Genomic DNA, 27,096 nt, shown 5'->3' with positions numbered 1-27,096 from the left:
GATTTGGTGATGGGAAACCCATGGGGATTACAATTGAGATGAAAAAAAAAATGTGAAAAATGATGTAAAAATAAACTTTTTAATAAAAAAAAAATTATATGGAAAAAAAAATGCAGCACTGCAAGCTAAAAAAAAAAAAAAATGTTAATTTTTGACATTCTGCATAGGGGTGATTTTATTTAATATTTAAATATCCTTATTTTAAAAGTCCATTGCTTTAAAATCCAGGATGGCTCAAAAGCATCCTTTGAATTTTGTGATCCTTTTTACCACTTTTTTTAAATGATTTATTTATTCATACAATAACTGGGGTACAGGTCAGAGCTACGGAGTTGGGGGGGAGGTAAGAGGACTCATGGAGATAAAGTGGGGAGAAGAATGGGCAGATCTATTAAATTACACCGGTGAGGGGAGCAGTGGGTGAGACAGGAGAGGTTTGCTGCACCATATAGGTCACCTCCCTGGCCGGGGATTGAACTTGTGCTGCAGTGGCTGTGGGTAGCTTTACAGTGGTGTATTTCACCCCTTGTGCCAACATGGAGGGCCCATTATTTTTTTTTCGTACCAATTTTTAAACTAGCAAGTTGAAATAAATAACAGAGTAGAATTTTAGTAGGCTTCTTGCAAAAACAAAGTTTGATCTTATTTAAAACCTTAGGAGGGCCCTCCCTGGTGGCGCAGTGGGTTAAAGCACTGCAGTAGGAAGCTTAAGCCAATTCTGCATGAGTTCGATCCCCGCCTGCCCCGGAGAAGATCCACATGGCGAGGCAGACCTCTCTTGGCCCGCCCGCTGCTCCCCTCAGCAGTGTACTTCGTGGATCTGCCTGTTCTGCTCCCCACTCTGTCTCTGGTGAATCCTCTCACCCTCCACAACTCTGGCCTATACCCCAGTTCTGTTTGAATAAATAAATAAATCTTAAAAAAAAAAAAAAAACTTAGGAGACGCCAAGATTTCTCTGGAATACAAGGCACCAGCAGGGCTTACCACACACCCTCTGCATTTGTGACTTTGGATATGTGGCCAAATCTGTTCATTATTATTTTTTATGTTTATTTTATTAATTGTCAATTGTTTGCATATCTGCATAACCTTGGGGTACATTTTCACACCTCCATATCTGTATATGTTTCACTCACCCTCTATCTAACCTCCCATACCAGCGCCCATTCCTCTCCCCACCCCAACCTCTCCCACCACCTGTTCTCCCTGGTAACCAGTAGATTTTTCCCAGGGTCTATGAATTGTTTTTTCTGTGACTTAATCAGCACATGTTTATTAGTTACATACATTCGACAGACAAGAGTAACCATTCAGTATGTGCCTTTCATTTTATGACTTATTTCACTTACCATAATCACCTCAAAGTCCATCCATTTTTGTCCCCAAAGGCACTATCTCATCTTTTTTAATAGCTGAGTAGTATTTCCTTAAGTACATATTATGCAGTTCCTCTACTCACTCCCCTATCACTTGATAATTAGTTGGCTCCATGACTTGGTTACTGTAAATAACACTGCTATAAAAATAGAAGTATACATACCTTTTCCTCTTAGTGTTCTCATATCCATTGTGTAAATGGAATAGTATTGCTGGGACATATGGAATTTCCGTTTCCTTAAGGTATTCCCACACAGTTTTCTAGAGATGGAAACAAACTGCTTTCCCACCAACAGTGTGTAAGTGTTTGCTGTTCTTCACATCCTCACCAACATCTTGTTTTATTCGCCTTCATAGGCTCTTCTCACAGGGTTGAGGTGATACTCATTGTGTTTTGATTTACATTTCCCTTATACTAAGTCATGTTAAATCATATTCATGTACCAATAGGCCATCTGAATGCCTTCCTTAAAAAAGTATCTTCTTAGATCTTTTGTTCTGTCACTTTTTTTTTTTTAAGATTTGTTTATTTATGCTCACAGAACTGTGGTACAGGACATAGGTGTGGGGCATGAGAGGATCCACCAGAAACAGGGTAGGGAGCAAAAAAGGCAGATTGATGAAGTACACTGCTGAGGGGAGCAGTGGGCAGGTCAGGAGAGATCTGCCACACCATGTGAGTCATCTCTCTGGCTAGGGATCGTCCTTGTGCTACAGTGTCTATGATAGCTAGCGCTTTAACCCATTATGCTACCATTGTTCTGTCATCTTTAATACTTGCTCTAAATATCCATTCTCCAAATATTATCTCTGACAAGGAAGCAAATAAATTTTTCCAGCTTACAAAATTTAATTTTATGTCCTATTTTTATTTGCTATGGATATTTGACTGACTGATCTAATTGACCAGAATCTCCTTAGTACTATAGTCTTTGCTGCTGGAAATCTTTCTAGAATGACTTCTTTTCCCTACCTCAAGAAGTAGAGAACAAATAGTTTCTGACAGAATGTAAGTAAGCTTCTTCCAAGAATTTATTTTTAATGAATTATTTAGAACATCAATCACATTATCCCATAGAAATGCAAAAGTCATTGCTTGTCACACTAGTTTATAAATAAACTTGTAGTCAGAGCATGCTGACGTAAATGTGATTACACAGACACTGCCCACCCCATCACCTCCCCATGGGAAGGACTTGCTATAATTCCTACCGAAAAATTAACTTCAGAAGAGAGACCCCACTTCAGACATGAAAAAGGAATTTCACCACAGCCAACCAAGTCAGCCTGTTCCCTGAGTCCTGATTCTCCAGTATTCTCACCTTATGTCATTCAAATATTTTATTCACTAAATTCTTAGCACTGATAATGTGGTCACAGCTCTGCTGCTGCCATTGCCCTCATAGCGGTCACTGCCAACAAGCCCACCTCTGCGCTTTAATCACAGATGATCAGCCCCTCACCTGTGCACTGCCCAGCCCACTGCTAATTTTTGTCACCAAAGTGGTTCCATTAACCAAATTGAGAGATGTGGAGTAGACCATACCGGACACTACCAACTTTTCCTTGGAACCGAGGATTTCTTTCTTCTGCTGCCAGGCTGTTGTTGGCACAACACAGCCTTCCCATGGAATTACACTGGCCTTAGGTCAAGCCTCCTTGCTGGGCCCTGCATGCAGGAGCATTGGCCTGGGGCCTTTGCTCACTCCAGGACATGGCAGCTCCAGAGCTCCCTGAGGAGCTGTTTAAGAATAGCTCCACTTCTCTTCTAGCAATCCTGCAGCTCCAAAAGACCCAGCATACAAACATCTGCCTTTGAGTCATTTCTGAGGAGAACTGAAACTAAGGCATTTGGAGCCAGTAGTGGTCCCCTACAGGGGAACTCACTCTTGCTGCCTGATGGATTCCGAGGCGCTGCCCACTGGTAGGTGAAACGCTGGCAGGAGATAATAGGGCAACTGAGGAAACCAGGAAAAGATTGTCATAAAGGGTGATGGGGATTAATTCGCAGACATTGGAGAGGGGCTGCTGTGGTCATAAAAAGGGCTCCAACATGAAAGGCTCTTCAGAAGCTGTCAATCCATTACAGAAAGAAATAAGGCTACATGAGATTTACCTTCTATGTAAAGAGAAAGTGAAAGTTAATAAGCCACTGGAGGACACAGAGAGAGGTTTTCATCTCCTCCAACCAGAGGACAAGAGAGGCCGCCAATCAGGGCCAGGGCTTAATTACAAAGTATGCAGACCTGAAAAAATGGATGAATGTTCAATGCTTGGCATGCATGCATGCATGATATTAAAGCAAGGCCCAATGAGGAATAAAGGAGATCTTGAGTTGGGACAGAATCATCTAGGAAGATTTTGAATCCTCATATGTCTCTGAGCCGTCGGGCCCTCAGAAGTGGTCACCTCTCCCTGTTGATTGGTGTGTGCTCCCAGTTGTTTAAAGGAGGCTTTTGCCTTGCAAGATATATGTGCTACCCACAAAATTCATCTCCAATGTCCCAGCCAGCAGATCAGCTCCAAAAGTCAAGTCAAAATAAAACTTAGTTAGGTAAGTGAAATTAAAGATGGCAACAAATACTTTGCTACTCCACCCATGAAGAACTAAAGTCAAATTAAAAAAAAAAAAAAAACTTGTATCTGAGCTGAACTTAGTGAATTGATAAGTCAATAGAATGTAGTTGAACAGAAACTGTATGTCACAAAGTCTTGCAGCTCTACCTGGATCTCTTGTAACCCTGTCTGGAAGCCCTGAGCTGCACATAAGCCTTGACTACCCTGAGGCCGGCATGCTGCGGAGACCGTGCTTTCCTGTTTGCAAAGACACATGAGCAGCCTATGTCCTTACACCAGCCTACGAGCCAGCTAAAGGTCACCAAGTGACTCTCATTGGTACCTGTAGAATAAAATTACCTAGCCAAGTCCTGTCTATATTTTTAACCTAGAATCTATGCGATAAAATAAAATAAGTTTTGCTTCACACCACTAAGCTTGAGAACCATGTGTTGAAGTTGTGAAATATAGTTGCATAGTAAGAACCAGGAACACATAGCTGGGATGGGACACTGAGGACATTAGTGTTACACTAGGGGTGTAACATGAAGTTACAAATGGGAGATTTCAATGAAATGAGGCAACTTTCTTCTAATTTATAAGTAAGCATCTGGCAAGGAATTTGTTATGGTGACTTTTAGAAGATTTGATGACAATGGCCCATGTTACATGAAGTAGAATTATAAAAACTGCTATATCTGGGAGTGTTTTAGGCCAACTTTATGCTCTATACTGATATTCTCCACCTAAGTGGAGAACTTTCAGTAAGTTTGTGAGGAATTGCATTTTGTGTTTCAGCTTAAGATACTGGAATCTCCATTTGTGCACTCTGCCTTTATCCCTGATTCTCTAGGCTGGAACAAAAGTTTCCAAGAATAAAAGAACACCCTATGTCAGAGACTACTGAATGTCCCCTCACCAAAATTTGCATGTCTTCTTAGCACTATAAAACGTGTTTATATGGCTATAAAACATGTTTCCTCTCCCTCCTTCCCTTACTGTTTCCCTTCTCCCCTATACTTACCTATTAATTCATCTATCGACCCATCCATCTATTTATCTATCTATCTGCTTAATCTATCCTCTATCTCTCCCTTTTCTTTTACTCACACAAACATGGACACACAGACACAGGATAAGTAGAGATTAAGTTCCCTTATTACTGAATTCCCTGAATTTCTAACAATATCTGGTACAAAGTAGACTATCTTTTGGATGAGTGAGTGAATGAATGAAGATAAAAAGGAATAAGAGTTAAGGACAAAGAGAAGAAAAATGTATCCGCAAAACATGCGCAAACTTTAAAAAAAAAACAACTCTTCAATTCTATAAGGCAAGTTTTATGTTTCTGGAACATAAATTTTTGTTGTCTGTGAATACTTTCTAGGATTGCATTAACACCATTCTATGGTTCCCTTTTTCGTCAGGCCTAGCTAATTTACTTGTCCCTCATTCAGTCTTTCAACAAACATTTGTTGACTGTTCACTCATGTACATGAGTTGGGATCATTAGTAGAAAGGATAGACATGGGGCCTTCCCAGGTGGTGCAGCAGATTGGAGCACTGCACTGTGAAGCTAAGTCAAGCCAAGGCCACTTCAGTGCTTCAATCCCCACCCCTGAGGTGACCCACATGTTGCATCAGATCTCTCCTGTCTCACCCACTGCTTCCCTCAGCAGTGTACTTTGTCGATCTGCCTGTTCTGCTCCCCGCTGTTTCTGGTGAATCCTCTCCAGATATTGGCGACTCGCCGCCTCTGTACCTCTGGCCTGTTACCCATTTCTGTATGCACAAATAAATAATAAAAAATCTTTAAAATATATATAAAAAAATTAAAAAAAAAAGAAATGAAGGGCAGACATTCTGAAAAGCTGTGTGTCTTTGAAGTTACTTTGAGCTTTGGTTTCTTCATTTGTGAGTTGGGAAATAGATTGCATACTTAAAGCACCCTACCTTGTATCTGGCCCATTAAAGTACTTAATAAATACCAACCCCTGGGGCAAAGAGAACTATAAACAACTTTCGAGGACCACATTTTCTAATGGGAGAGATAATCAAATAAGAGACCTCACAATGCAAGGCAACCAGAGGGATGGTAGAAGTTTCTGCAATACTCTCTCAAGGAGAAAACTTCCAAAGTGGTTGTGGAAAATGTGCTTGGTTGTTGCAGACAAATAGGAAATGCCCCTAAGTGGAAGGGATAAAGGTGAGGCACAGGAGCAGAGAGGTGCCTAGAGCTGCTGACATGTGGCAGAATGAGTGATCCGCTTAGGGAGATTCCTCAGGGTACCTGCTCCATGCTGTGGCCTACTCAGAACCTTGGGTCACACATTATTCTCTTTGGCATCCACCTCTGAATCAGTGTCTTGAAGGTGCCCAATGAAGCCTTCACTACTGGAATTTGTTCTCCTACATAAAAACATGTGGGGAAGCATCAGCCATGGCCTGTTGGAAGAACCTCTTTGTGACTGGGCTCTCACCCTCATCTCTCTCTCTGAGCTGCCCTCACCTCAGGGAAGGGTAGTGCCTGCTTGAGTCCCACGTGTATATTGAGTCCTAAACTAGAGCTTTATTCTGTATTTCCCAGATGCACTTTGGTGCCTCAAATGTGCATGGTCATATGTTCTCAGCCTCTAGTAGGTCTTGGCCACCTCAGTCTGAGGGCTGCATCCTCTCTGACTGGTCATTTGTAGACCAAGTCTGACACCAGAATTGACTTGCAAACAACTTTGTGATCAAACTGTTTTCCCATTATTATCCTCCTTTTTTTTTTTATATTTGTGAGGGATAAATCCCATTTACTACACACTTAGGAAATTAGTTGAGCATTTCTGGTGAATTTTCTTTACTAAGAAGACTCTGGAAAAGTATGGTTAATTGAGACCTTAAACCTTGGGATCTGCCAATCTTGAGAACACATCCTTCAAGTATTTCCTATAAGATTTTTTTTAAGATTTATTCATTTATGCATACAGAACTGGGGTACAGGTCAGAGGTGCAGGGTGGCTGAGAGAGTGGGGAGCAGAACAGGCTGACTGACGAAATACACTGCTGAGGAGAGCAGTGGGTGGGTCAGGAGAGGTCTGCCATGCCATGAGGATCATCACCTCCAGGGTGGGGACTGAACTCATGCTGAAGTGGCTTTAACTTCTTAGTGCTGTGCTTTAACCTGCTGCGCCACCAAGGTGGGCCCTTATCCAAGTGGCTCTTAAAAGCATGAGGGAAATGTATATATTAATAAGTGAACCTGATATCACAGTTACCTGTTGCTGTGTATCCAGTGCAGAGGTAAAGAGGAAATTTCCTCAAACGCTCAGGTTTCTTTTCTGGTTGGTTGAGCAATCAAGTCAACATCAGAAAAAAATAAATAAATAAATAAATAAATAAGCATTTGTGTAGGAAGGACCTATCTGGATGCAGGCTCAAAAGCAAATGCAGTAAAATAAGGGGTTTTTTTTATCCTGAGTTAAGGAATGAAGTAAGAGTCTGAGGCTTCAAGGAATGAGAAGGGGAACTCAAGCTGAGGAGGGAAACAGGTATGTTGAAGATCAAATCTTCTCTAATTACCTGTTTGCCATGCCATAGAGATAGCTTCCTCCAACAGAAAAAGTTATTCTGGGCCCTCCCTGGTGGAGCAGTGGGTAAACGCAGCACTAAGAAGCTAAAGAAAAGTTGTTCCTGGAAATATCCCTAATTCTAGGTGACTCCCAATTTTCATTCTTTTAGGTAGTTAACAGAGTGGTAATGGTATCACCTGAGACTGCTAGGCCTCAATTTACATTAATTCAAAATAATCTACATGTCAAAGGGACACAGCTTGGGATAGCCTATTCTTAAAATCTTGGGGAGCCTGTCTAAGTCTTGGAGAGAGATATCTGAACATCTTGGAGCCTATCCTTCACAAGTGCCCCCAACTCTGTGTGGTAAAAAAAAAAATCTCCATGTTGCTCACAACGCTGTTTGGAAGTGTTTTCACAGACAGGTGTTGGCTCTTTTCTACCCCACATCACATCTGGCCTCTAGTTCATCTGTCTAGAGACTGATTCCTGGTGTCCCCAAAACCCCTTGTCACTGCTACTTCACATCTGTACATCTGTGGCTGAGTTCCTAAAGCCAGAATCCCAGGAGAGCAAGACTGAAGATGTTCCATCTTTAATATCCAGTCTCCCAAGCTGCATGACAACAATCTCCCCTCTGCTCCCCTAGCTGAGGCTGTCCCAAATGACCATGAGGAGTCAAGGCCAGTGGCTAGACTCCATCTTTGATGGGAGAGTGGCAAGTTTCTGAAATAAAGCAAATCAGATAGGAAATAACTTCTGGAAAATACTATTTTCTATACAACTTCATTGACTCAATCCACATGTTTATCTATGTGGGATTTTGCCAATGCTGTACAGATTAGACATTCATTCATTCATTAAAAAAAAAAAAGGTACTGGCACATCTTCAAACAACTAGCAACAACAAATGTTGCAAGGATGTGGAGAAAAAGGAACTCTCCTGCATTGCTGGTGGGAATGCAAACTAGTACAACCACTATGGAAAACTGTTTGGAGGTTCCTCAAACTGCTAAACATGGAGCTTCCCTATGACCCAGCAATCCCACTCCTAGGTATCTACCCAAAAGACACAAAAACACTGATTGAAAAAGATACTTGTACCCCCATGTTTATTGCTGCTTTATTTACAATTGGAAAAACATGGAAGCAGCCCAAATGCCCAAAAGTAGATGACTGGATTAGAAAGATGTGGTACATATATACAATGGAATATTACTCAGCAACCAAAAAAGAGAAACACACGTCTTTTGCAGCAACTTGAATGGAGCTGGAAAAGATCATGCTGAGTGAGATAAGCCAGAAAGAGAAAGAAAAATACCGGATGGTTTCACTCATAGCAGGAGTATAATGGACCAGGCGAGAAAATAACAAAAATAATGAACAACCATAGACCAGAGACATTCTGTGGGGGAGGAGTGGGGCATGGGATCAAAAACGGGGGGGGGGGGAAGGGAGGGAAATGCACGGGACTATGGTGGTGGCACAGGGGTGATTTGGTGATGGGAAACCCATGGGGATTACAATTGAGATGAAAAAAAAATGTGAAAAATGATGTAAAAATAAACTTTTTAATAAAAAAAAAAAAAAAAAAAAAAGGTACTGAGCTCCTGTACTAGGTGATGGATATATAAATACCAATACGGCATAATTAGACAGGTGAAAAGTATCAATGGCTCTGCTTAAAATAAAATAAATAGCACCTTCTAAACTGATAAATACTTGAGAATGATTTAGAGCAGTTATTAAAAGCTGGTGTTGCGTCCCAAATGCCTGGGTACAAATGCTGCCTCCTCTCCTGGCAGTTGTCCATGATTTGGGTGAATTACTAAGCCCCTCTGTATCCTATTCTCTTGCCTGTCACATGGAAGTAGTAATAATAGCTACCTGGTAGGACTGTTGTGAGGAGTAAATGTATTAATTAACATAACTGGTTAAATATTGTCTCATATACAAAGCACTCAATAAATCTCAGCTGTCATAGTTACTATTAAAATTAAAATGTGTTTCAGATACTTAAGATGCAAATATGGGTGAAAAGGAAGGGAATTAGAAAATAAACAAGACATATAATATCACCAGAAAAATCCAAGTTATGAAAGATATTTTAGGTAGGAAAAAAGCAACAAAAAATTTAAGATGGTCTTTTGCAATAAAAAGACTAGAAAATTTTTTTTCTTCTTCTCTATACTCCAAAGATTTTTCCACAAAAATTAATTACTTGTATAATTTTAACTGTGTTTTAAGAAAAATAGAAGCTATATGGCTGACCTGTACATAAAATAATAAAGCTTTTCCCGGTAAAGAAAAATCCAATTTTTAAAGGTATACATTGTCTGTACTTCCAGTTCCCTTTAAAGCTGATCATATTGATCTGCATTATACTTTGCTCTAGTCAATACATTAGACCTACTGTTGCTGCATAGAGAGAGGGGAAAGAAAAGTGGCTTGCAACTTAATGACATGTAACAGTCTGAATTCCTAATGCGAACTTGGTCGATCTCTGATGCCCAAAAGACCATCCGTCTCCCTTTAATGTCTCCGATAACCATCTATATGTTTCAGACTTATCACTCTGACTCTAATGCATTGCCAAACACATGAATATTTAAAAATCTAAAACTTCATATCAACAGAAAATGTGACAGATTTACAGCTTAGTTTTTTTTCCTTTCGTTACCCACTGCCAGTGCCCCTGTGCTAGAGACATTTGGGAATTCAAATTTGTTTCACCTGGAGGGACTTCAGACCCCAATGAGCAGAATTTCAGTAATAATAGGAGCTAACGCTAGTTGAGAACTTACTATGTCTTTAGTCCCGCGCTGTGTGCTCGACAAATTTCATCCACGTAACAACTCTTTTGAGGTAGGAAATACAAGCAACCCCATTTTCTAGGGAAGGAAAATGAAGCTCACAAAAATTAAATGTCTTGCAGGGTGTGGCAAAGCAGAGACTCCAATCTCTGGAACTCCCACGGCAGCAATTGGCAGACAAGGCCTCACAGCCGAGAGTGTAACTGAGCTCAGTGAGCTGGTTATTTTATTGGGTGTCTATGCAGGAGAAAAATACTGTTGAGTCAAGTGCAGAAAGAACAAGATTTATTTCCTTGTAATAAGAAAAGAAATTGAATGCTCTTGAAGGGAGGGAACAGTGAGAGGAAATTATAATGGATAGTGTGGGAGGAGTTCTTCAGAAATGCCTGTTCTTGGTGCTGGTGTTTTCTGGTCCTTATCCTACCAGAGAGGTTTGAAATCATACCTTTGAGGAAATATGGAAGTTTGTCATATACATCATTTTTATGTCATCTAGGTTTAACTATGGTCAAGAAGCTATCAAAGTGACCCGAGTTAACAGGGAAAATGTCTTCATCCTTTCTACTGCCTGTTCAGATGACATTGCTACTGTCTCAGCTTCTCCAGTCTTTATTCCAGGGCAATGATAGACAGAATTTAAGCACTACACTGGATCCTGAGAATGTCTCCACATGGAAGCATTGTCAGAATGAAAAGGTCCACCTTCTGGGACCTTACAAAAAGAAAAAATAAGGATTTTTTTCTCTTCATCTCTTTCTTTATTACACTAATTGACAGCATCCTTAGATGGAATTGGTGGTGAAAGTGCAATTAAAGACTAGGGAAGTTATTCCTAATTAATACTCAAATCACTGAATGCATAACAGTTAAGCCCAAAGAGAGAGTAACAGCATGAGAAATGATTTGCATCAGTTTCAAGTTCCATCAAAGAAATCCAATCCTGTAAGTCAAATTGGGGGTTCAAAAATAGCTGAATGTGGGACCATTGAGAAAAACTACAAATAACCGACATTCAGAGTGAGAAAGAGCAAATTACATAGACAAAAGCAGTCTTATAAAGTATATACGACTTTTTGATAGCAACTTTGTTCATAGTAAGGATTCTCTGCTTTGAATGTAATTCATAATATTTTAGCTAAAGTGTGAACATTCTGTGATGTATAGTTTCAGTTATTTTCTAAGATTGAAAGAATTAGTTGTTCAGGGTGTGAAACTGAAAAACTCAACTTGCTTCTTTTCAGGAACTGTCTGCTTAGGTTGAAGGAAATATTTCCCATGAAACCACCATGATCTCTTAAAACAACATCATATTCATGCCAACAGTTACCTTAGGAGGCAACTCTGCCAAGTCTTATTTTCCAAATGAGGAAAGTTGGATACAGTTCCCAAATTCACTTAGCTAATTAGTGAAGAGCCTCTCAGACAGAATAAATTCAATGTGTTAGCAAAGGAGCCTTTTTCTGGAGTGCTTCCCTAAGAACTCCTTCACAATGAGCCCATTGTTCTTCCCAAGTTGTTAACAGGATGGCCTGTTGGTCCAGGAGAGATCTACTGATTAGCATCTTGTGGTCACACCATCACAGCAAACAAGCTCATAATCTACCTCCATGCACACATCCCTACAGAATTTGGAAGCAGCTATAAACATCTGAATTTAATACAACCTGCCTGTGTGACTACACTCGGGCTCAGTGGTTCAGAGTGAAGCTCCTAAGCTAGTTGTCAGTACACCTAGGAATATGCAAAGTAATAGATATGCAAGTGAAGCTTTCTGTGTTACTCTCAGAGACAGGAAGGGGGAAACCCCAAACTTTAAAAAGTTTTATCCAGGGAGTTCTTCAACTCTCTTCTTCTTAAGCATCATATGTGTTATCTATACTCCTTTTTTGCTTCTACATAAAACACTCCATGACATAAACTTCAAAAACATTATTGTAGATGCATTTCCAGGAGCATGGAAAACAAATGAAAAATAAAGTTTGGACCACCTCAACCTAAAAAGCTTCTTTGCAGTGAAAGAGAGAGTAACCAAAACAAAGAGACACCCTACTGACAAGGGAATGATAAAAAAGATCTATAAATAACTCATACAACTCAACACAAAGAAAACAAATAAGCCAATCAAAATAATGGACTGAAGAATTAAATAGGCACTTCTAAAAAGAAGACATACAAATGGCCAACAGACATATGAAAAAATGTTCATCATCCCTTATCATTCAGGAAATGTAAATAAAAACCATAATGAAATACCACCTCACATCCATATGATGACCTACATCAAGACAAACAAACAAGTGCCGATGAGGTTGAAGCGAAAAAGGAACCCTCTTACACTGTTGCTGTCAATGTATAATGGTTTACTCCTATGGAAAGAAGTAATTCTTCAAAACACTAAATATGTATCTGCCATATGACCCAGCACTTCCACTCCTAGATATCTACTCAAATAACTAAAAACACTAATTTGAAAGGAAACTTCTCATGTGTTTTTCAGCATTATTTTCAATAGCCACGATATAAACAATCTAAATGACCATAGAACAGATGACTGGATCAAGAAAATGTGGCATAGATACACAATGGAATACTATTTGGCAATCAAAAAGATAAATTCATGCCATTTGTGGCAATATAGATGGAACTGCAAAGGATTATCCTAAGTATAGTAAGCCAGAAGGAAAAAGATAACTAACAAAAGATTCCATCTATAGGGTAACTATAGATAAATCAAACAGAAGATGAGAGAAAGTCAAACTTTAAAACCAACCCTAAAATCTTATCATACATCTGAAGCAACTGGGAGGAGAGGGTGGAAAAGGATAAACAGGAGAGCAGGGGTGGAGAGCACAATGGATGATGGTGGAGGACTATGGATGTTTTGGTGGCAGGAAGGCTATATAACATCGGTGGGGGGGATCTTATATTGTAAAAAAAGCAAATAAGGATGCAAAATAATGTCATTAAAAAATAAATTAATAAATAATAAAATGAACTTTTCAAAGGGATATTTTAGAAATACATAAAAGATATTAAAACAATTCCTTTTCGGCCTTCCCTGGTGGCGCAGCAGGATAAAGCACAACACTGAGAAGCTAAAGCCACTTCAGCGTGAGTTTAAACCCTGCCCGCCCTGGAGATGACCACATGGTGTGGCAGACCTCTCCTGACCCGCCTGCTGCTCCCCTCAGCAGTGTGCTTCGTCGATCTGCCTGTTCTGCTCCCCACTCTGTGTCTGGTGAATCCTCTCACTACCCTTGTACCTCTGGCCTGTACCCCAGTTCTGTATGCACAAATAAATAAATCTTAAAAAAAAAATCATTTTCCCAAATTTATTGATGTAACTGCAAAAGTCTGAGTCTATACTGAGTCTAAAACGTTACTTATTTCTGTACGTTAATTTTGTAATGTCACATTATTGTATTCATCTATTTTTTTCCAGTAATAATGTATTGTCTGTGAATTGTGATACTTCTACTTCTCCAACTTGGGTTCCCATATTTCCTGTTTTTGGTTAGTAGTTCTGATCAAAAATGTCTATGTAACACCAGGGCTTCCCTGATGGTGCAAGGGGTTAAGTTGCAGCACTATGAAGCTATCTAAAGCCACTGGTGCAGGTGTTCAATCCCCAGCCAGAGGGGTGACCCACATAGTGCAGCAGATGTGTCCTGTCTCTCCCACTGCTCCCCTCAGTGATGTGTTTCAGTAGATAACCCTGTTATGCTCCCCACTCTGTCTCTGGTGAATCCTCTCCCACACATACACACCTCTGGCCTGTACTCCAGTTCCGTATGCATTAATAAATAAATCTTTTTTTTAAAGAATAATACTAAATTAAGCATAAGTGATTGCAGTAGACATACCTGTCCTGTTTATGATACAAATGGGAAAACTTTCTATTTTTCACCATGAAGTGTTATATTGGCTGTCAGTTTATAATGTATGATCTTTATATTGTGAGTTTCCTTCTATTTCCATAATAGAGTTTTATCAACACAAACTTGCACAAATTATACTTGCCAACTCAACATGGGTTTCAATGAGTAGCTTTTACTTTAGGGTATCTGAAATCATGGAGCAATACATTCAAAGGTAATGGTAGCAAAGGTAAGTGTTGCAAACATTTTCTCCTAAAATTTTGTCAAGTACAAGGCAGCAAGGAGTAGAGATAAGAAAAATGGTCTGGAACTAGAATCTATTATGAAATTCCACCATTGTCCAAGTTACTAATTTTCTAGGCCTCAACTTGTTCATTAAAAAAGAAACAATAATTCATCCTGGTTTACTGGAGTAGAGTAAGGACATATTAACTACCATGGTGGTGTCCACTGAAGTTCTACACATAGTATATAAGGCTTTGTTTTCTTTTCAATAGGAGCAAGTTAGAGTCTGCTAAGTAAAGAAGCATTGTGGTTATGTTTTCACTTACACTGCTACCATTCCACACCATCCTGCCTAAAAGTTCTAGCCTCACGAACTTCAGAGTTGAAAGGTGACTGAGCAATTACTGAAATACAGCTGCCTCACTAGTTCCCCATGTCCTTCTCTTCTCATCTCATTTTCAAATACCCACAGTTCTGATGGCTTACTCACAAAGTTCAAACAAATCACAAGAATAAGCAATTCAACAACAGCTTTAACACTGTCACCCTCAGTTCTGAGCTACAATGTAAGAGTTATCTTTGTTTTACTCCAGTTTGCCCCCAACTAACACACAAGTCACCCCCACTCCATGTCACTCCACATGTGGGTTCAACATGCCCTTGACTGACAAGCTATGCAACTTCTATCAACTGACAAATTCCGGATGGATTGGGAAAAGCTCTGAAAAATCAGAATTTCCCCTGCTAACTTATGTTATGACCTTCCTTTTTTGTATAATCATAATATCAAAATATTCTGAGCAATTTACAATCAGTTTACAACTGGATTGCCTTTGCCTCATAAGGTGGCTGCCTGGCCCAGACAACCTGCCCCAGGCTTGGAAATTCCTCTGTCTCCTGAGACAAAAGGCAAGCCCCAGGAGAAATAAGACCCCAGGGCATAAAAACTCCTGAGAACCTTCCTTGGTTTCTTTAAAATAAAAAGCAAATCTTAGATAAGACCCCAAGGCATAAGGACTCTTGGACAATTTTTAACCTTGTCATATCTGTGCATATAACAATTAACACAGAAATGTATAATTTAGTATACCATAAAATTTTAAGAGAAAACATGCTTTGTTCCTCTTGTCCTTGAGAATGTTTATGATAATTTATGGCAATCTCTCATTAACTTACCCTATGCATAATTACAATTAACTACTTGCTACACAGTATAAATAAAGACCTGCTGAGGGCACGAGCAGGAAGACTTGCACACAACCCTGACTCCTGTGTCTTCCTAGTGCCCGCTCCCCTCCCCTCTTTTGGAATCTCTCTTGCTGATGCCTTCCCACCTTAGGGCCCTGCCTATCTTGCCTCCAGACACCTTGATAGTTGGGGCTGGTCCCCAATACTTGACTGACTCCACTTACGGTTATCTTTCTGACTGGAGTGAAGAAAATTTATTTATATTACATTATCCAAATTGAGCAATAATCCTGTGAAAATCTGTGATACACCAAAACCAATGGTATTAAGGTTGAGAAGCACTATCCCACCAGAATAAAATGATATGATGAGGACAGAGAATCCTGGATGGGTTTTTAAGAACTCTGGATTCTTAAAATAGGCCCCTCCACTGTTTAGAAAAACAGTCCTCTGTTCACTCACTACAAATAAGGTATTTGGAAGACACACTCTCTTATACATCTTCTACTCTATTCCATGGTCCTTAAACCAGGATTGCAGTGGTTTCTTGAAAGATGTTATCCTCAAGTCCCACATGGAAATAGTTCCTATATGGAGAACAATTTCATAAATAAATTGGAATTTTTTTCTACTCTATACTAACAGCCAGTTCTGTCATCAATATGTACATAAACCACTAGCAGAGAAAAGGCTGCCCTAACCTGCTATAGAATTAGGGACTGAGACTCAGCCATAATAACAATTCTTTGACAGAAATGTTGGTAAAGAGTCAGATAACACGCCACTTGTAAATGCAGCTTCTTATAGTAATGATATATGTGTACATAAACATCCCCTCTTTACTCTCTTCATCCTTCATAAAGACATAATGAAAATAACACTTTTATTGAACAGAAAATATATCATTAAATAGATATCCATACTTCCATAAAATGTTTACAATCCATACAAGCTGGTATAGCAAATAAAAAAGAAAAGATTAATAATGGAGAAATCCCACTTCAAAAGGTTTAGCAATAACAAACTCACTAGAAGTGGCTATGTAAATAATTAAATGGAGAAAACAACAGTTTTTGTCATATATACTGATTACATGGTAATTGTAAAGGAGTGCAATAGTTAAAAGCAAATTATCTTTCATAACCAAAAGTAGTCATTATACTGAAAGTGAATTAGCATTTTCTTATAACAGATCTTTTTTTCATTTTTTTCTCAGTTCCATTAACCTTCAGCTCATCATAAAACACTGAGGTCCCTGAGGCTATACCTATGAATCATGGAATGACTTCAAGGATTCTCAGCATCCTCAAATTTTGCAAATTTGTATCGTTTGAAAAATGATGTTTGATCCAACATAAAATTGCCTACAGAAGTTTCACACAGGGTTTGATGACATCTTAGTGACACTCGTAAAATACCTCCATCAGAATCAGCCCTTCCAAGAACACACCCACTCCCAACACAGGCAATATTCCATTCCAAGTGTTGGTAGGTAAGCTAAGCAGCTGTTCTAATATGACCTTGAAATTCTATAGTGATTCCTACATTGTCTTCAGCACTCCTAAAGCTATGGATTTCATCTTGCTTCCCCTTGTTTTAGCCAAATTTTACCAAACCATTTCACTTTCATAGGAGGTTAAAAAATGACCCCTTAAAAGATGGGAGCACCCTGTCCCCTAGAACCTCAAGTGGAGAAACAGAGCTTTATAGTTGCGATTAACCTGAGGGTGTTGATGTGGGGAGATTTTCCTTACTTATCCAAGTGGGAGCTCAGTGCAAGTACAGTATCCTAACAGAGGAAGAACAGATAGCGACAGAATTGGAGAAAACCACGTGAAACTGGCTCTACCATTCAGGCAGTGATGTGGCATGAGTCAGGGAACATAAGCAGCCACCAGAAGCTGGAGAGGCTAGGGATGGACTTTGCTTTAAGCCTCCTTAATTTTGAGATAGTAAGTAATATTGATTTTGGAATTCTGGCCTCCATAATTTTTAAAACTGTTGTTTAAAGACACCAAGTTATGACAATTTATCATAGCCATCACAGGGACTTCGTAGTATTTTACTCAATTGTTCATTATTTCACACTCACCATTACAAATTTTGATAATACACTTCCCTAAAAGATCTACAAAAAGTAATTCTTGACTATATCAATGAGCCCTCTCACAACAGTTCTGCTTAAGAGGAACTCAAGCACTAAGTTGACATTAGAAAGTAATTTCACTTGCTACATATACAATAATGCAATTTTAGATATAGGTTCTAGCAATTAACTAGCATACTCATATTAAATAGACAAAACTGAATAAATAGTTTCCCATTTTCTAAGCAGTTGTAAATGTTCTATTTATTATTTGTCTGTTTAGAACAATTTTCAATTATAGGTCTCAGAGGAAAGTTTGCAGATAAACACATCTACAATGTGATCCACTTCAAAAGATTTAGTAATAACTTATTCAAAGTGACTATTTTTCCTAATAAGCTTGTAAGCTTAGACAGCCTGAAATAGTTATACCGTTTCCAATATATGCAGTGTCAATAACGTTTGATACAAGATTATTCTGATCCCTGTTGTGTTGCACTGAAACTGTAGTTTCATTTACATAAAGTCTCACTGTAAACATTCTGATCATTCCCATTAACTGTGATTTTTTGATTTATAAAAAAACACTTATTTGGTCATTGAGATTACCATAATTATTTCTCTTTTTTTGTAAAGTTTCAGGTCTTATATCAGTTTTTTAATCCATTTTGAGTTGGTTTTTGTGCATGGTGCAAGGTAGTAATCTAGATTCATTTTTTTGCACATAGCAGCCCAGTTTCCCCAATACCATTTGTTTAACAAACTTTCTTTGTTCCATTGTCTATTCTTTGCCCCTTGGTCAAAGATTAGCTGTCCAAAACTTGTGGGTTTATATCTGGGTTTTCTATTCAAATCCACTGGTCTGTATGTATGGTCTTGTTCCAGTAACCATGAAGTTTTGATATTATGGCTTTGTAGTATAGCTTGAAGTCAGGAAGTGTGATGATTCCATTCTCTTTCATTTTAATCAGGAGAGTTTTGGCTAGTTGAGGCTTTTTGTAGTTCCATATAAATCTCAACAATATTTGTTCTATTTCTCTGAAGAATGTCATTGAGATTTTTATTGGAATAGCATTAAATCTGTACATCAAGATGTTTCTGAAGGTTATGTCATGGAGATTTTGCCTATGTTTTCTTCTATATATACGCTATGGTTTTAGGACTTATATTCATGGCTTTTATCTATTTTAAATTGATTATGTGAGTTAGTGGTCTAGTGTCATTCTTTTGCATGTGGCAGTCCAGCTTGTTAAACACCTTTATTGAAGAGGTTAAGAAACTAGGCAGGGGGGGTGGAGGGGAGGAGATGTAGTGGTGTGGGAGGGGGAAAATAAAACTCCAAAAGTCAGTTCAAGGAAGGAACTAATAAAAATCAGAACAAGAACAAAAATTGATGATATAAAAATAAAAAGAACAGTTCAAAAGGTTGATGAAAAAAGCCAGTTCAGAAATAGAAAAGGGAAATAGTAAAAATCAAAGCAGAAATAAGTGAAACAGAAATAAAAGGGACAGTTAGAAAGATCAATGAAAACAAAAGATGGTTCATAGAAAAACATACATAAAATATGCAAACCTCTAGCTAGGCTAAGAAAAAAGAGAATAAACTCAAAGAGCATCAAAAATAAAAGGATAAATTGCAGCATATTCTGCAGAAATTCAGACAATGACCAGAGATAACTATGAGCATGTATATACAAGCAAATTCAACAACCTAAGAATGGACAAATTCTTAGAGTTATGCAATCATCCATGATCCAATTACAAGGAAAGAAGTTGAAACAGTAATCAAAACTCTCCCAAAAAGTGAAAGTCCAGGGTTAGATGACTTTACAAGTGAGTTCTACTAAACTTTAGAAGATGAATTAATTATTATCATGCACAGATTCTTTTAAAAAATTGAGAAATACTTTTTATGAGGTCAACATTACATTAATACATACCAAATGAAGACAATGCAAAGAAAGAAAATTACTGGCCAATTTCCCTAATGAACACAGCTACAAAAATCCTCAATAAGATCTTAGCAAACCAAATCCAATAATGCATTAAAAGGATTATACGACATGACCAAGTGGGATTTAAACAAGGAACTCAAGGATGGTTCAATGTTAGAAAATCAATCAGTATGACTCACCACATCAACAAAAAAGAAAGTAAAGACCCTATTACCATATCATCAGAGGCTGAGAAAACACTGGTTAAGACTCAGCATCTATTTATGATGAAAATCTTTTAAAAATTGGAGATAAGTGAGAGATAACATTTTCTTACATATATTTGTACTGTATCTACAGTTCCTGACTCCTAGCCTAAAAGTCTTGGAATTTCCTAATTGGGAAAGTGTTAACATTGTCTTTTGTTATGTTAATTAATACAGCTTAAGGGAAACTCCTAGAGGGGTCTTCCCTGGTCGAAACCAGTTGAAGGGCAGCACTGCAAGCTAGCTGCAATCACTTCAGTGTGAGTTCCATCCCCAGCCCTGGAGGTGACCCACATGGCAGACCTCCCCTGTCTCACCTGCTGCTCCCCTCAGTAGTGTACTTTGTCAATCTGCCTGTTCTGCTCGAATCCGCTTACCACCCCAGCACCTCTGGCCTGTATCACAGTTCTGTATGCATAAATAAATCTATCTTAAAAAAAAAAAAGGAAACTCCTAGATACCAGGGCTGGCTTCCAGGGAAAGTAACCAGATAACTAGAGGGTTAGAGCTTCCAGTCCTACCCCAGACCTTCTCTAGGGAGAGGCAAGGGACTAGAGGTGGAATCAGCTGCCAACAAACCAGTGATTTGATAAGTCAAATCAGTCACAGAGGCTCATGAAGCTTCCGTGAAAGTCCACAAAGAGGAAGTTTGGAGACTTCTGGGTTGATGAACATGTAGAGATTTGGGAAAGAGTGGAGTCTCTGGAGAGGTCATGAAAGTATTTCATCTTTTTCTTACACCTTGCCCTGTGTTTTCTTCCCTTTGGCTGTTCCTCAGTTATAGCTTTTGCCATAAGTCAGTTCTAACAAATTAATCAGATCTGAAGGGGGGTCCTGGGAAACTCTGGTTTCTAGTTAGTAAATCAAAAGCACAGTAATAACCCCAAGAGTGCAAATATCACCTTAAGTCTGAGGAGGGGGTCTATGCAAATCTGTTAGCCAGTTGGCCAGGAGCATAGTTGATAACCTGGGATTGTGACTAGTACTTGGGGGGCTGAGCATTTAACCTGTGGAATCTGATGTTATCTCTGGGTAGTGTCAAGATTTCATTGACTTCTCAGCCACCCTGGTGATGTTGAAAGCCTCCACGCACCTACTTTGCAATTCGATCCAGGAACCCTGTACACCTTTGACCAGCACTGCTACCTCATGGCCACAAACCCATGGACTGCCAAACCTGGATGGTCTTCTGAATCTCATCTCACAGTGAGGCCATCCAGCACATCAACCACTATGTGATGGGGAATGTCTCACTCGGACATGGCAGATCATGGAATCTGAGAGCGCAGCTTCCAGCTACCATCCCTGACAGAGAACTGCCATTGTTTACAGTGCCCAGCATCAGCCAACTCTAAAGGACGTTCACAAATGTAGTCTTCTACATCAATACATGGAGTAAAACATGAGCCTGCTTTGTTCATAAAATGAGAGTAAAGACCAACTTCAGGGCTGGATAAGCCCTTCAGTGATGAGGTCACTGATTTTACATGGGGCAGTAAGTAAGAAGAGTCCCTCCCTTGGTAGATTCCAGCTGAACTGCCCCTATACTCTCCCAAACAGAGTTGGATCAGTGACAGTGGGGTCAGGTTGGACCCTGGGACCAGCCCTGGATCAATACAACCTCAATAGAGATCACAAGGAAAGATTGTTTGGGACAAAAAGACCAAAAAGTAACTGGCTTGCCAGTTACCTTTCAACTTTTGTTGCTTCAGTTTTTCTACTCAACAACTTAAATATTGGCTGGATTTTGACTAGTCCTTAGATCTGGGGTTGACACAGAAATATATATGCACCTCTATCATAAGAAGCTATGGCTGAAGCAGGAGTTTCTGAAAGGTGTTCCAGAGCAGACTCATTCTATGTGAAGCTGAGTAAGGACAGCTGAGTTAACTCGCCCGAGACACACCGGCTGCTGAGCTCTGTGAGGAGAGAGTAACAATGCACATCATTATAAGCATTTATAACAATAATCTGAGAAGTCTTGGTGGCAGATAACTATTTGTCTGTCCCCTCTCCCCTTCCATACCACTATGGGGCCCACTGTGCAAAGGGGTGCCATGCAGCTGGCTGAAGTTTACATAGCCAGCCTTGTTTGCAGCTGGTGGTCGTAATTTGACAGAGTTCTGGTCAAGAAGATGTAGAGGAAATTTATTCACAGAACAGCTGATGTCATTTTGACTTTTAATCTTCCCTTTCTTTGAAGAACATGAGGAAGCAGACAAGCAAGGGAAACATTGTAACAGACTTAGATTCCTTATGATATTATGCAATGACATATCAGCAAAGACTGGCTACCCTCAGAAGAGTACATGAGAAGGAATGAATCCCTGATTTGATTGAAGCCTCTGAGTGTTCAGATTTTCAGCCAAACACAACTCCTAACTGATACAACCTTTTGAAACCAACATCCACATACTCTTGGTATGTGACTTGATAACTGTTTCATGTGCATGTCACTGATCTAGCAGCATCTTCATTTCACTTTCTTTTTTCTTTTTTAAATATATATTTATTTATGCTTACAGAACTGGGGTGTAGGCCAGAGGTGCAGGGGTGGTGAGAGGCTTCACCAGAGACAGAATGGGGAGCAGAACAGGCTGGCTGAGGAAGTACACTGCTGAGGGGATCAGCAGGTGGGTCAGAAGAGGTCTGAACTCATGCAGAAGTGGCTTTAGCTTCTTAGTGCTGTGCTTTAACCCGCTGCACCACCAGGGAGGGCCCTCATTTCACTTTTTACTCACCTTCAGGGCTATGCTTTTTTTTTTTTTTTTTTTTTCATTTGAAAAATTAGTCTCTTGTAACTTGAGCCCCAACAGCAGTCCCCAACAGCACACACTCACTTCTGTAGGCCATTCAATATGGTAATACCATCTGAAATCTCCCAAGGTTTAAAATTCAAAGAGGAATAGAATCTACTATCGTATTAAAATCAATTGTAAATATGTAATACAAAGGGAATTGAGCATCAAAGACTTTAATGCTTCCAAACAATTATATGAAACCAATAACAGCAATTATTTATTCCAAAGGATATAACTCTGGGATACTGTAGATAAAGACAGGTTGTTGGCATTGGAATGCTTCAAAGAGAAGCACCTAGAACAGCATTATTCTGCCCAGAGATAGGACCAGTTCAATAGAAGAAAATCTAAAGACTTAAATCGGAGATCTCTTTTGGAAAAATCAAACCATTCAAAACAAATTATTGCTGTTTCTTAGCCATGATGGGCAGGAAGCCCTTGTGAAAAAGAAATGCTGGCTTGTGTGCATGTGAGATGTACTAGAAGCTTTTAGCCATTCTGATGGGAAGACATGGTGTGAGGAATGCAGATGTGTAGTGTTAAATATCTCTCCCTTTCTTGTGTTCTGCAGATGTTGCCTCCTGTACTGAAGTGGACTCTGAGAGCAATCAGGTATGCCTCTGGCCAACCAGTCTGGCTAGAACCAGAAGGATTTTGAAAATCAAACACTGAGGATATGGTGATAGGCCAAATCAAGGCATTAAGCAGAGATGTGCTGAAGTTGAAGCCACCTCTAGAGTCAAATATGCAGTATTGACTCTCAGCCAGCAGTCAGAGCTCTTGGGCAGGACCAACACAGTTCCTAAGAAGTACAAATGTGGAGGCTGTGCTGGTGGGGTTGGAGGGTTGGGGAACCTGGGGGCAAGGGCTAACAGGGTGGAGACTCAGAAATACCTGACTGATTTGATGGTGGCATTTTTTATGGAGCTGGGCAGACCAAAGGGGATCAGAGAAGGCAGGAAGTCCAATATGAAGATGAATGCTACATAGCAGAGACTTCAACTCTCAAATATGACTAATACCTTTCATACAGAAGCAGTTTTCAGAAAATAAACTCTACAGACCCCAAGAAATAACTGTGCTGTTTCAGAAAGAAGCCACTTTGCTAATTTCCAGAGTCATCTCAGGAAGCAATTTTATTCAAATTTATATATTTTTAGCAGTAGCTAAAATTCAAGAATATGTTAAATTAAGAGGAAGTTAAATATACAGATAGAAATAATGTATATGGAAGTAATAGAAATGGGTCTAGATATAGATATGAATAAAAATATAGATATATTGTGTACTTATTTATATTGTATATAATACAGCATCTGTAACTTAGAACAAATTGAAATTAAATGACTTAATAAGAACTACTTTGTTAGATTTATTTATTCATATGGATCTATGTCTTTACCAACTAAGTAAGAGAAGGAGAGAAATTGTGGGGTCTTTGTGTGCCTGGGGGAGACATGATGGAATCATGAGGAAGGGTCAGACTGGAAACAAGGAACAGACAGAGGCCTGCTTACTCTGAACTAAAGTGGAATCTCTGAGAACTGTCAGGTGTGCCTCTGACCAACCCAGGCCTTTCTAGAACAAGGAAGATTTTGAAAATTAAAAACTGTGAGAACCATCTTAGATTTTAAACAGGTTTGTGTAAAACAGAACATAGCTTTTTCGTCTGGCTTAATGATATACTCCTCAAATATTTGGAGAACACCTACTAAGTATATCTGTGTCCTAAGGAAATGGGCAACTTATGAGGGAAAATAGGATATCTTCTCAAATAATACAGCTCAAACTACAATGTGGCAACTGTCTGAAGAATGTTCTTACAATAGGAGCAATGAAGGCAGATGCACTTGTCCTAACCAGGGGACCAGAGCCTGCCTCGAGCAAGGTGTCATGGGACAATCCTTGAAAGAGCAGGAACTGAAGAGGCAGACACGGTGGGGTTAGAAATGGGGATGGCAAGGCACCTTGGGAACTAGGAAGTGTGGTAGGTTTACAAAGCAATAGAGGAAGATCAAGTCTGAATGCCACCCTGAGGTGCTGGCAATGATACCCAACATACATTGAGACTTAGCATGTGAAGGCATGTTCTGCACACATTAACCCATTTTATCCTCACAAAATTCTAATGAGGTTGGTAGTAGTAGTATCGCTACTGTAAACTGCAACTCCACATGCCAGGACATTGAAATACAACAGAACTGGGTAACATGCTGGGACTTCACAGATGAAAGTGGCATGTGCACCAATGGTCAGTGGTCAATGAAGATTCTAGCAATGGACCTGACTTCAGAGCATAAAACAAATGTACCATATACACCTATACATATATGCCTGTATACATACATGCTGCACTTACATGTCTGATTTATATACATGCTCAAATACACTCACTGTATATATATGCACACAAATGCACACACAAGTATACACATCGCACATTCACAAACATACCATATATACTAACACACATAAATATGCATGCTATATATGCATATTCATACACATCATAAACACATAGATACTATTCACCATATGTACATTGCCTATTTACTGTGTGTACATATGTGCACAGTTGCACAAATACACATGTCATGTATATTTAAATACAGACTTAAACATGTATACCCAAATATACAAACAATACACACACACCTCCACACATACACACACATATTCCTAAATAGGCTTAACTGTACCTTTGCATACATATTAAGAGTATACACACACACACACACAAAATATATGATCACCAGCAGTATACAGACACGAAACTCTCTCAGGATAAAATAATTCTGATTTCTGCCCTCTTCCTCTAGGCTCTTCTGCCTCTTCCACAAATACCCACCCTGGCAAAGTAATACCTTCTTGGGTTGCGGTCCCTCCTAGGCCCACAGTGACCCCAAACCTATGAGGGAGGCCCCAGCCGCTGGAGCTACCATCATGGAAAAATAGCTTTTCCACAACTGGGCACTTTTTAATAGCTCTATTAAAAGACAGGTGAAAGAAATGGGATTTTCACTTCATCAGACACATTTCTAGATGACAATTCAAACAATGTATATAAACGTTATTTACATACATATATTATTACATGTACATAAAAGATTAAACAAGTTGCTCTGAAATACATATACAATTGTTATGAAGAATAAAACTGTGAATGTGTAGTTATCCAGAAAGAAGACAACATAATTCTCAACAGTTTGAAAGTGTCTAAATTGCTAACTTTGAATTACAAAATGATGTCTGGTAAGGACATCATCAACCCCACAAAAGCAAATATCAGGCATTGTTAACACCTGGGGGGGTAGGGTGGATCCTGATTAAATCAGAATAACCTGTTTCTAATAACCTTTGTCTAGCCAACAGCGCCATCTTATGCTACAAGTAGGACATAACATTTATGACAATATTTGTCCTCCTCAAAGGTCCCCTGAGGAGTGATCCCTGAAGAGCATAGACGGAGACCTTGGGCATTAGCAGGTGACTCAGAGAATATTAATGTGGGGCTAAATCATGGTATGTATTGAAATGCAGGCCGTGCGGCAGAAATAGGAAATCATTGGCTATCCTCAAAAAGGAAATATTAGGAAAAGATATTCGGGAAGATATCTCAATCAGTGATTTCAAAACTTTCCAACCTCTTCAAAAACATAGGCTGAGTTCCGCCCCCAGGGCAGCGGCTGCTAACTGGAGGTGCTGCGTTGGTGTCCGGTGCTCCAGGGCTCTGTGCTGTCTCGCGACCCCAGCGCGTTCTCTTCTCCCAGCCTCAGTAGCCATACTGTAAATTCATAAATGAATTGTTCTAGGTTACTGGAGGACTGAGCAAGGTCATACACCGCTTCCAACAGAGCGGTCTATAAAGTGAAGTCTGCCTGCCGCAGGATGCTCTGAGGGAACATTCTAGAAACCGTAAAAGAGTTAAACCCGGCCCAGGCCGTGCCCAGGAATGGAAATGCGCCCCTTTCTGCATCATAGGACACTCCTAGGTATTCGTGGGGACTGAAATATTTATTAAGGGAACATTAAAGCCAAGGTTTAATGAGTGGAACCATCTTAAATCAGGCTAGAGCTTCCTTGTTTGCTAAGCAATGAACCACTACATTCAGAATCGGGTTTAATTGTTGACCTCACACGCAAGTCACCTGAGATACGTCCCTAGTGAATCAACACACTTGCCTCTGTGCTGCTGTTAGTCTGGTATGCCAAAAATGTAACTTTCGTCCTGAATTTCAAAGATATACTATTACTTAATGTAAAATACTGTATTTTTTTTTTTTTGCTGGTTATGTTTAAATGATAAGCTTTGGTTAAATATAACATATTACTAAAATCAGTGCACCAACTTCTTTTAATATTTTTAATGTGGCTACTAAAAATTTAAGTATGAGCTTCATGTCCTTCTTTTATT

Source organism: Condylura cristata, unplaced genomic scaffold (assembly GCF_000260355.1).
Source record: "Condylura cristata isolate star-nosed mole 26May11 unplaced genomic scaffold, ConCri1.0 scaffold00016, whole genome shotgun sequence".
Lineage (NCBI taxonomy): Eukaryota > Metazoa > Chordata > Mammalia > Eulipotyphla > Talpidae > Condylura > Condylura cristata.
The sequence above is the reverse complement of the archived record's forward strand: the minus strand, read 5'-3'. Positions refer to the sequence as shown.